General features: G+C 44.1%; 1 pseudogene across 1 annotated transcript; it reads left to right on the top strand.

The window, feature by feature from the left end:
• The first annotated feature begins 4,170 nt into the window (after positions 1-4,170).
• On the top strand, positions 4,171-10,576 carry LOC100265050 (uncharacterized; annotated as a pseudogene). The gene is made up of 2 exons (XR_009466812.1): positions 4,171-5,431; positions 7,645-10,576. The product of XR_009466812.1 is annotated as an uncharacterized LOC100265050 (transcript).
• The last annotated feature ends 738 nt before the right edge of the window (positions 10,577-11,314 follow it).

Raw genomic sequence — 11,314 nt, 5'->3', positions numbered from 1 at the left:
AGCTACTTGTACTAAAAAACAAGTAAGCGTAATTCCTCCTAGACAATAAAATATGTTGACATGAGGAGGTTGGTCGTAGATCAGCTAGTTATAGAATCTGCAATCGCCTGAATCTCGAGACGTTCTTCGAACCAATCATAGGCCAACTACTGGATTTTGGGCAGGCGAGGTCAGGCACTAGATATAACGGCCTACTTATCCCGATCAAACCCTCCCGTAGCTATTTCCATGCGCATAGATGGAGATCTATCTCTATGTATCCCTCTGCCCTGCAAGAACTGCCTTGCCTTTCCGATATTTGTTCTACGTGCCCGATTGGGACAACTCGTTCGCTTCAAGGAAGCATCTGCCGCCTTATCCAGTCTTTGTAACGATGGTGATACCTTGGGCCAGACGGAGAAGGAATGGCTCATCTGGTATGGATAGGATAGGTTTTTTGGTCAATGATGGTATGACCCGGATAGGTCGATGGCATAGTATGTGTATAGGTTCCGCGGATCCCTCCCTTCAGCTATCCCTGACTCTGCTGCTTCCCCTAGCCCCCGATTGGGAAATGCAACTGAAGGGGCGCCGGGTCTACTTGATCAACCATAAAAAACCCAATATGCCGTTGATCTACGACCAACCTCGCTTTAGTAGGTTAGGCGAGTGGCGTCCGCTCCTCAATGGGAACTGAATCTGCACCTGCTTATAGGGGTTCCGGCTTTCCCCCCGCTCCCGCTTCCACCTCTTCCTCCTCCTGATCTACGATCACCCTATTGCCTTCCCTAAAACCCCCTTCCGAGCTTGTTCGAACCAAGCCCGCCCTCTCCTCATCAGTTTAGTGCTTTCACGACTTGACCTCTCCAACCTTTTCTATCTATCCTTAGAAGTAGGGCGAGTAAGAAGCTCGATCTGGATCCGAAATGGACTATGGATCTCGATCTATTGGTCTATGCGGGATTCGCCCCCCTCTCTAGTCTCAGTTCTGGTTCGAACAGATCCCTTTCCGCCTTTTTGAATTAGCTACTACTACTACTGATGAATGCACCTTCGCTGCACTCGGCCGCTTTCAGGGGGAGTGGGGATGGCAGGGAAGGGCATTTCTTTGCCGTGATCCCCACGTTCAGCTGTTACTCTGTACCTATCCACCCGATATGATAGAGCGATACTCTGTTCGATTCCCCTTTGATCCGATGCCTACTACCTAATATAAAGGCAGCCAGCGGTCTATGGCTGGCTGACATATCACGGTTTCACCATCAGAGGGAGGGGATGGAAAGAAAGGAGTCGATCACCTAGCCGATCCCGAATAGCCCGATCTTTATTTCAACCGATCCGCCGCCTAAAAAAAAAAAAAAAGATATATATATTTCTTTAGTTATTTATGGAAGATAGTCGGCCCACTTCTAGCCGTTCAAGCGATTATGCCTGTTCTAGCCCTACCATCCGCCCCTATCATAATAAAAAGGGGTACTTTAGAGCTGATCTGTAACGGATCAAAGCGACCGTTAGTCGGGCTGATCTGTGATTGGTCAAGGCGACCAAGAGGACACATACCTCCTCCATATTCCTTAAATGGGCAAGACTCAGGTACTGCATGTGAGAAGTATAATAGTTTACTGAACAACTACTTAGATCTTGATTGATTTGGATGCAATGGAATTTTTTCATTACTCCAAAAAAAAGCCATCCCATGAGTATACATGACCCCACTACCTGTATAAAGCGTACATCCCTGCTCAGGGAGTAGGTCAAAGCTTTTTATAAGAAAAGTCAAAAGCTGGAATCCGAGAAGAAGACAAGACCCCCTAAGAGCGTCTTGTAAACCAATTATTCAATCTGGAGATCCCAGCAAGGCTGCCGGAGACATCACTAGACCTAGGGATGTCTCTTACAAAGAAGAATTCGTATAGATTTTCCCAGAACCCCAGTCTAGCCTACCCGAAAGATATAATCTAGAATCCACTCTCCGCCCTTATTAGTAGTAGGCGAATAGTGACCCTATTTGTATGCGCATTCACACGACAGGCACATTCCAAGATCTCCCGCAACGAGAACCTAACACATGGTTTATTGATAGTAAGCTGATTAAATAAATGGATCATAGGTTGGTTGAATATTGAGTTCGGCTTAGGCTACGTGTTCTGTTCACGCGCTACTAAGCCGCACACAGGATCTTAGACAGGTTTCGTCCCCTTTCGGGAACACCTTCTTACTAGTAGGGGCTAAGCCTGATGCAAATATACCGAAAAAAGAAGATATCTATGGTCGATTCTACGAAAAGTAGATTCGCCCCTTATCTTATGTTATGGCTCGTCTCGCGCTTAGTCACTCGCGGGATTCGGATAGGGGAGCAGCAAGTCTTTTCGGAAAGAACTCGCAGTTATCCCCCTTATCTAGAATATATATATATATATATATATATATATATATATATATATATATATATATATATTAGATACTCACTCTTTGGTTGGATCGGACAGGGACTTCTATAAAGATCTTTCCACTCATTCATCATACTCAAAGTCGAAGTCACGACATGGGGGGCTCGGAAAAAGAACGAGAATTGGTGTCGTGGTGGTGCTACGAGATGGCGATTTATCGTATAGAAGAATAGATCCGCGGACCTATTGATTGACCATAGATGCGAACCGATCAACCGCTATCTAAGAGAAGATAAGTAGTTCTTCTATCGTTCAAGGGCAAGGGGAGAACATGTAGCGGCTTGCCTAGATCTCGTATTTCCCACATAGTCCGTCGGTCAAACCAACGATTCTCTTCTCAAAGTAATAGAGAGAGTCTTTTTCTTTTTCCGGTATGTAGCTCCGCGAGCTAGGAGCGCATCATCGGGGCAGGGCGAAAACGAACATAGGATCATCATCATGGCCCTTTTCTTGTTTCTTTTGTTTGTGTCCGGTCCGTTGTGTGTGTGTGTTTTTTTTTTAAGGCTTATCCGGGGGCTGCTGCTCTGGAGCATCCAATTCCTCTTCTTTCTTTTGCTGCTGATCTCACATCGAGAGCTGCTCCTTCTTGTTCAGGGTCATCAGATGAGAGATCTTCCTCCGACTCCGAGAAATCGGTCAAGCGGGAGGCTACCCTCGACTCACCTCTCTATCTATAAAAAACCCCTCCCCCGAGGAGAGCAGAAGCTCCAGGATGAGTATGTCCTGGATTCCCGGATTCATTCTCGTCCTGATCCACCATGGAATTTTCGGAATCTACCAAAACATTCTAGGAGAGGGTTCGTAATGATCTTCTCAAAGATCACAAGGTGCTGAAGTGGCAGGATAGGGGGGGGGGGGGATCTGTAGGTTTTTGTGAAAGAGATGCTCTTATCATGTTATTGCTGAAAAGAAAAACCTAATTCCTCTATTTGATGTCGATTCATCCACACTTCCATTCCTTGTAGAGGAAGGCTAACTGCTTGCTGGCTAGGAGCTGTATGAGCGGTAATGTCCACGTACGGCTCCGTGAGAAGGGCGGTGGAATAAAAACCTTGTTGTACCTCACTCCCGTCTTCAATGGGGTCTGCTCTATTTTTTTTGGGGGAGTATGCCAATATGATCTTAATGAGGTGCGGGGCCTTGCATCTGACATTCGTTGGGCTTCCCTCTTCGGGAGCCTGTGTCCCGGCTTTTTTGTGCAATAAACCCCTCCGGCCGAAGACTAGTGGTAGGTGGTCCCGCGGAGCTTTTGGAGAAGGGTAGCCTAGTGTGTAAGCACAGTAATGAACCGCGGCGAACCCTCAGACGACCTATCTAAGATTAGGGGGGAGATCCTCAGTAGTGGTGACCCTTTCACTCTTCCACGGACTGATACATGTACCGAATGCTCATACGGGAAAGTTGACTCCTGGGTCTGGAACCTGGGGGGTTGCTCCGAGAAATCCTTTCTTTCTCGTCCACTCAGGGGGGTGCGGACACACCTGCGCGGATTACAGGTGACGGTTACAAGAATGGCGGGGAAGTGAATAGTACCCGACGACATTCAGGGATGGATGTAGACCCATCGGGCAGGGATAATCATTTCGGTCCTGGGAGAGGTGGCGACCATTCTCAAGAACCAAAAAGACTGAGCTGAGGGAAGCCCTATGAGTCACTGAAACGACGACGGCAGGAGGGCCCTTGATCTATCAATAGAGGGAGCAAAAAACGGGCTTTGCTCCCCTTTACAATATGAAGACAGAAATAAGGGTCGAAGTTTAGACCGCTCACAGTGGTTCTACCTATAGAAAAGATCATGAAAGAGGCGATCAGAATGGTACCCGAATCCATTTACGATCCCGAGTTTCCAGACACATCGCACTTCCGCTCGGGTCGAGGCTGCCACTCGGCCCTAAGACGGATCAAAGAAGAGTGGGGAACCTCTCGCAGGTTTTTGGAATTCGACATCAGGAAGTGTTTTCACACCATCGACCGACATCGACTCATCCCAATCTTTAAGGAAGAGATCGACGATCCCAAGTTCTTTTACTCCATTCATAAAGTCTTTTCCGCCGGACGACTCGTAGGAGGTGAGAAGGGTCCTTACTCCGTCCCACACAGTGTACTACTATCGGCCCTACCAGGCAACATCTACCTACACAAGCTCGATCAGGAGATAGGGAGGATCCGACAGAAGTACGAAATTCCGATTGTTCAGAGAATCAGATCGGTTCTATTAAGGGCAGGTCGTATTGATGACCAAGAAAACTCTGGAGAAGAAGCAAGCTTCAACGCTCCCCAAGACAAGAGAGTCATCATTGTGGGGAGGGTAAAGAGCATCCAACGCAAAAGCGGCCTTTCATTCCCTTGTTTCGTCGTGGCACACCCCCCCACAAGTACCCCCCGGCTTAGGGGGGACCAGAAAACGCCTTTCGTTTTCCCCCCTTCGTCGGCCCTTGCCGCCTTCCTTAACAAGCCCTCAAGCCTCCTTTGCGCCGCCTTCCTCATAGAAGCCGCCGGGTTGACCCCGAAGGCCGAATTCTATGGTAGAGAACGCTGTAATAAGAATTGGGCCATGAGAGACCTTATTAAGTATTGCAAAAGAATGGGCCTGCTGATAGAGCTGGGCGGGGAGGCAATACTAGTTATCAGGTCAGAGAGAGGCCTGGCCCGTAAGCTGGCCCCCTTAAAAACCCATTACTTAAGGATTTGTTACACGCGATATGCCGACGACTCACTACTGGGAATCGTGGGTGCCGTAGAGCTTCTCATAGAAATACAAAAACGTATCGCCCACTTCCTACAATCCGGCCTGAACCTTTGAGTAGGCTCTACAGGATCAACAACAATAGCTGCACGGAGTACGGTAGAATTCCCCGGTACGGTCATTCGGGAAGTCCCTCCGAGGACGACTCCCATACAATTCTTGCGAGAGCTGGAGAAGCGTATACGGGTAAAGTACCGTATCCATATAACTGCTTGCCACCTACGCTCCGCCATCCATTCCAAGTTTAGGAACCTATGTAACACCCGGGCATTTTCTTTTAAGGGTAATTTAGGAAATTGTTATTACTAATTAAATTAATTAATCAATTAATTTAATAAAGTGGAAGAGGGGTAAAAGTGTAATTTTACGAATAAATACCCTAGGTATAAATTAGAAATTTTATTCTTTCCCTTCTTTTCTGAATAGAGTTCCTGTTCGCAGAATTCCAGAGAACGTAAGGTTGGAGTCAGATTTCAGGGTTGAAGAACAGATCTCTATAGGTAAGATTCTAACCCCTAGTTTAATATTTTAGATTCATTGATTAATTTCAAACGCATTAGATATATTTTTTTTGGAAAACCCCAAATCTAGATTAGGGTTAGATTATTTTTTTTTTAATTCGTTTTAATATCAAATAGTGAAAATCTAAGATTTTGATTTTAGTATTGGAATTTGGGAGATCTTAAGTTTTATTAGAAAAAAAAAAAAAAAAATTTCCTTGGAAGGTTTTGATTTTAGGCTAGGGTTAATTTTATATAAAAATAAATAAATAAATATATTGTTATTTGTGGTTGAAGAGATTAGAAAATGTTAAAAAAAAAAAAAAAAAAAAGGGAGAACGCGTGTGCACAGCACTGGAAGGAAGGAAGGAAAAAAAAAAAAAATGGGGGACGTGTACTGTGCTGGAAGGAGCCTTTATATATATATATATATATATATATATATATATATATATATATATATAAAGCATGATGATGGCAATGAAAGGAAAAAAAAAAAAAAAAAAACTAAACTTGCTTTTTTTTGGTTTGGTTTGATGTACCCGAGACATGAGCCTTTTTATATATATATAATAAAGCATGATGATGGAAATGAAAAAAAAAAAAGTTGTTTTTTTTGGTTTGATTTGGTGTACCCGAGACAGTGAGTGGTTTTTGAATTGATTAATTAAAATAATAATATTTAGTTTTAGATTTATAATTAAGATAATAGTAATAATAGATTTAGCAAAAAATATATATATATATATATAGAGTTTTATAATGAAATAAAATTGTAATTTAATTAAATTAGTAGTGTGTTATTAGAAACAAATTGGGAATTTATTAGTTTTATTTAAATAAGGAATAGATTAATTAAATTATAAATAAATAGTATTAATTGTTTCTCTTATATTATATTAGGTGAAGAGTAGATTATATCTTTTTCAGAATTATTCTTCTCCCAAGCTTTCAAGGACTTCTTTTGAGGTAAGGGAAGTTAATGCAATATTTATAAAATTAAATTATTTTATATGTTATTTTGAATTGTGGAAAAGAAAATGATATTTTGTTACCATGCATGGATCAAACTGTTTTGCACTAAATATTATGTTGAAATATTTTGTTTTATTTATGACACAAAATATGGAGATATTATGTTGTGTAAATTTGAATACTTGAACAAGAACATCACTCTGGTCTATTTGGCCCTTGTCAACGGGATATAATAGTTGACTATTCGGCCCTGTCAACGGGATATAATAGTTGACATTTACATTTCATGGTGGGAATGTAATTGATTTGGACCCCAGCCTCTAGGGGTTTGGTTAGAGGTTACTAGTACTAGTAGTGTTTGGTTCCGTCCACCAGGAACAATTTGAGGCTAGCCACCCATTTGAAAAGTCCCACCTAACTGGGCATTTGATATTTGATAACTAGAGTAATGAAAAATTGAATGGATTTGATTGAATCTGATGTGAAAGTATTTGAATTTGATATGAAATTGGTTGGTTGAATTTTGAATATATTGGTATTTTTGAAACTCTGATATTTGATGAAAAAAAAAAAAAAAAAATTTGATATCCCTATTTGAAATGAAAATATTTGATCCATGAATTGCATTAATATTCCTTATTGGGCTGTGAGCTCATTCCCAATTGTTGAAAATTTTTCAGGTACTCTTAGTTCGGGTGAGGAGTGATGGCTAGGCTGAGGAATGGTCATCTTTAGGATTTGACTTAGGATTTATGTTGGATTTTGTTTAACTATTAGTTATGTTATTTTGGATCATTTGGTATTTGGAAGTTATTTGGAAATTGAATTTTGAGGATTTTAGATTTTGTTCCGCTACTCTGAGCAGGTATTTGGTAATTGGTAACATCCAGTTACAATATGACTGTTTGGGTCAGATTATACTTTAAGCCTTTGGGTTTGAGGTGTGAAATGACCGTCACGCCCTTGGAGTGGGTCTTGGGGCGTGACAACCTAGGTAATAGTATCCCGATCAAACAGCTGACGAATGGGATGAGCGGAACAGGGAGTCTACTGGATGCGGTTCAACTAGCGGAGACTCTTGGAAAAGCTGGAGTAATAAGTCCCCAAGTGAGCGTATTATGGGGGACCGTCAAGCACATCCGGCAAGGATCAAGGGGGATCTCGTTGTTGCATAGCTCAGGTCGGAGCAACGTGCCATCGGACGTTCAACAGGCAGTCTCACGATCGGGCATGAGTGTCCGGAAGTTGCCATTGTATACTCCCGCGGGTCGGAAGGCGGCGGGGGAAGGAGGGGGACACTGGGTGGGATCTATCAGCAGCGAATTCCCCATACAGATAGAGGCGCCTATCAAAAAGATACTCCGAAGGCTTCGGGATCGAGGTATCATTAGCCAAAGAAGACCCTGGCCAATCCACGTGGCCTGCTTGACGAACGTCAGCAACGGAGACATCGTAAATTGGTCTGCGGGCATCGCGATAAGTCCTCTGTCCTACTACAGGTGCCGCGACAACCTTTACCAAGTCCGAACGATTGTCGACTACCAGATCCGCTGGTCTACAATATTCACCCCAGCCCACAAGCAAAAATCCTCGGCGCGGAATATAATCCCAAAGTACTCCAAAAACTCAAATATAGTAAATCAAGAAGGTGGTAAGACCCTTGCAGAGCTCCCCAACAGCATAGAGCTTGGGAAGCTCGGACCCGATCAAGATCCGAACAACAAGGAGCACTCAACTACTAGTCTAGTCTAGTAGTTGTTTTATTCTATTAGTTGCGATGCGAGCAGGCGTTTACTTATGAGATTAGTTGAGTAAGTGTGCGTTAGTTGTCTGCTATAAGATAGCGTCTTTTGGGGCTTTCGACATAAAAAAGCCTATCCGGCTTGGCTTCGCTATCGCTCATGACTTGTGTTGTAGTTGGCCCGGAATGCCTATGTAGTCTTTCTAATGCTAATGCCTTCTTCCTTCATTTATTTTATTTTAGTTGCGGTAGCTTTCGCGCCAGCAAGATACGACGAAGCCAAAGCAATACTAAAAAAGCGAGAAAAGCCCTTTCTATCTTCCTCTCGGATAAAAACATTCATACTAGCATCAGCCCGCAGCCTCTCGGATAAAAACCTGATCTGCGATCAGCCTGCTTAAGCCTAAGATTGTAGGGGAGCAACCCTCTTAAGATCTTAGACCACCCTGATCGTTTCGACCACTTCTGATCAAAGATCAGCCTGATCTACGACCACCCTGATCTACGAGCACTTCTGATCTTCAATCAGCCTGCCTAAGATCGTAGTAGAGCACCCTGATTTACAATCAGCCTGATCTACGAGCACTTCTGATCAAAGATCAGCCTGATCTACGACCACCCTTCTCGTTCCGACCAGCCTTATTGAAAACTAAAGCGCCCTTCTATTATATTTTAGAATTTTTAAAGCAACCTTTCGCCTTTATTGAGGAGATATAAAACAAGCTTACTTACTAATAAAGCGGCAACAAGCACCTTCTTTCTCAAAGTCAAGTTTCTCCCTTCTTGCTTGACTTTAGTTTTCAATAAGGCTCGCGCAAGGGCGCTCACGTTTTTTGGCTCCTTCCCGGCCCGGAAGTTAGCTTCTGGCGACTAGCTTCTACCGCTAGCGCTTGGACTTGGAAGCAAGCTACAACTACCTTGAATCAATCAATGAATGAATGAAAAGGAACCGCTTACCGAGGAATAGAAAGGGGGGACAGGTTGGTTCGAGGACCCGTTGGTCAAAGGAAAGGGGAGGTCCTTATTCCGGGACGGAGCCGTATGACGCGAGAGTGTCACGTACGGTTCCTTTGAGAAGGGTGTGATACCACCACCTATCAGGCCCGACGAGCGGTCCACGGAGCTGCATCCTTACTCACCTGGTCCATGCACATTGCTCTCTCCAGGAGGTTGGCCGCCTATCCTAGATCTTCCCATTTCCAAGAAGATCCCGGGCTCGATCCGGTTTAGTATCAAGGTGATTCTGTTTCCGTTCCTATATATATGGGTCCGTGCAGCATTTCCACGATATCGTTATGATCAATTAATGGGACTTGGCCGGAAAGTGTTCTTGCCTCTATCATTAGCTCGGGTAGTCCCCGTTTCTGGTCTTTTAGTCACCTTTCAATGGCTCCCTTAATTATGTGAGAGGAATTTCCCTCTTTAGTAATGGGAAGCAGGCTAGTCCCCGAAAATGCTCGTTCCTTTGTCGTTGGGGATCCAAATCTTACTTGTGACTCATTCCTTCGGTCGAGCGTTCTTCGGACGTCGATCAATCTCTCACTCGATCACAGGCCGCACTCTGTCATTGTCTGATTTTTGGTTGTCTGATCACACTCGAAATTATGTATCTCCTTATCGTATTTTTTACCCTGCTCGGTGTTCCTTTTCCATTTGCTTCCAATAGTTCAACTATTGCACCGCGATGTGTCATAAAGAGATTGATGATCAAACTTTCGATCTTGTTCTTTCTATTCTGTGTCTTCTATTTGCTTTGTCTCATACTCGGTTCCATTGACATTTTTTGGGCCTTGCTCTCAAAGGCTGGGGTATCTATGGGGTGTCGAGCCCTATGTTCTTTTGTCTTTAAGATTGGATGCTCCGGGGCTCTGGCCTTGGCCATTGGATTTGCTGTGAAGGCCCTCCTCGCTACCGAGGCCGCGCCCTATCTTGCGAATATGGTGTTACCCGCTGGGGCGGAAGCGAGCGTAAACCAAGCGCCGGGTAGGAATGACGCGGGGCCTTCAAATGCAGGTCCTTATAATGTGGTCCCCGCTGACTCTCCTCTGAGATCTTTTCCCTCGGTGCCCTCTTCCTTAACACCGATACCCTTTGACCCTTCCGTCCCCTCTGTACCCTCGCTCCCCTCCTTAGAGGAAAATAACCTTTTTGGGAGGGAGCAGTCGGCCCCACCACAACCCCCCGCTTTACCCGGTGACACCAATGAGCCTCACAATCTGCCCTATGGAGTAAGGGTATTGGTGCGTTCATCGGATCCTAATCGACTACCTCAAGGCAGACATGGATACTTCCTTCGAAAGAACACCGTCATACAGGAAGTATCGACGGGTGCTCGAGCAGTTAGCGGGACAGCATTATACAAGTAAGGCTCGCCTCGTTGAACTCTTGGGGGATATAGCCAACAACCCCGTAGATAATCCTACAAGAGAACGGGCACGCTAAATCATGAATGATCTTTTCCAGAGGCGGGTGAAAGACCAAGACCTTGACCACTATGAATTTAATGACAACGCCGACCAATAATTTTTGTTAATGAATTGAACTAGTTCAATGAATTTTTGCCCTTATATTCCTGATAGGGTGAAGGAGGAACAATCTTAGGGATTCTAGGGAAGTGTGCTGCGAGGACCTGGCTAGAACTCAGGAAAGAGGTGTAGGCATCAAACGAAGAAAGACGACCTCTCTGAGATATACGGTTTATGCCGGAAAGGTACGAAGTTGGACTAATTTGGAAACATTGGGCAATTTACTTTATACCTACTATTCCGTCTGGTTTTTGGTTCCTAGTCCTATTTTATTAGTAGCCATGATTGGGGCTATAGTACTGACTATGCATAGGACTACTAAGGTGAAAAGACAGGATGTATTCCGACGAAATGCTATTGATTTTAGGAGGACTATAATGAGGAGGACGACAGACCCA

Source organism: Vitis vinifera, chromosome 10 (assembly GCF_030704535.1).
Source record: "Vitis vinifera cultivar Pinot Noir 40024 chromosome 10, ASM3070453v1".
Lineage (NCBI taxonomy): Eukaryota > Viridiplantae > Streptophyta > Magnoliopsida > Vitales > Vitaceae > Vitis > Vitis vinifera.
Note: the sequence above shows the minus strand (reverse complement) of the source record. Positions and strands in the feature narration are given on the sequence as shown.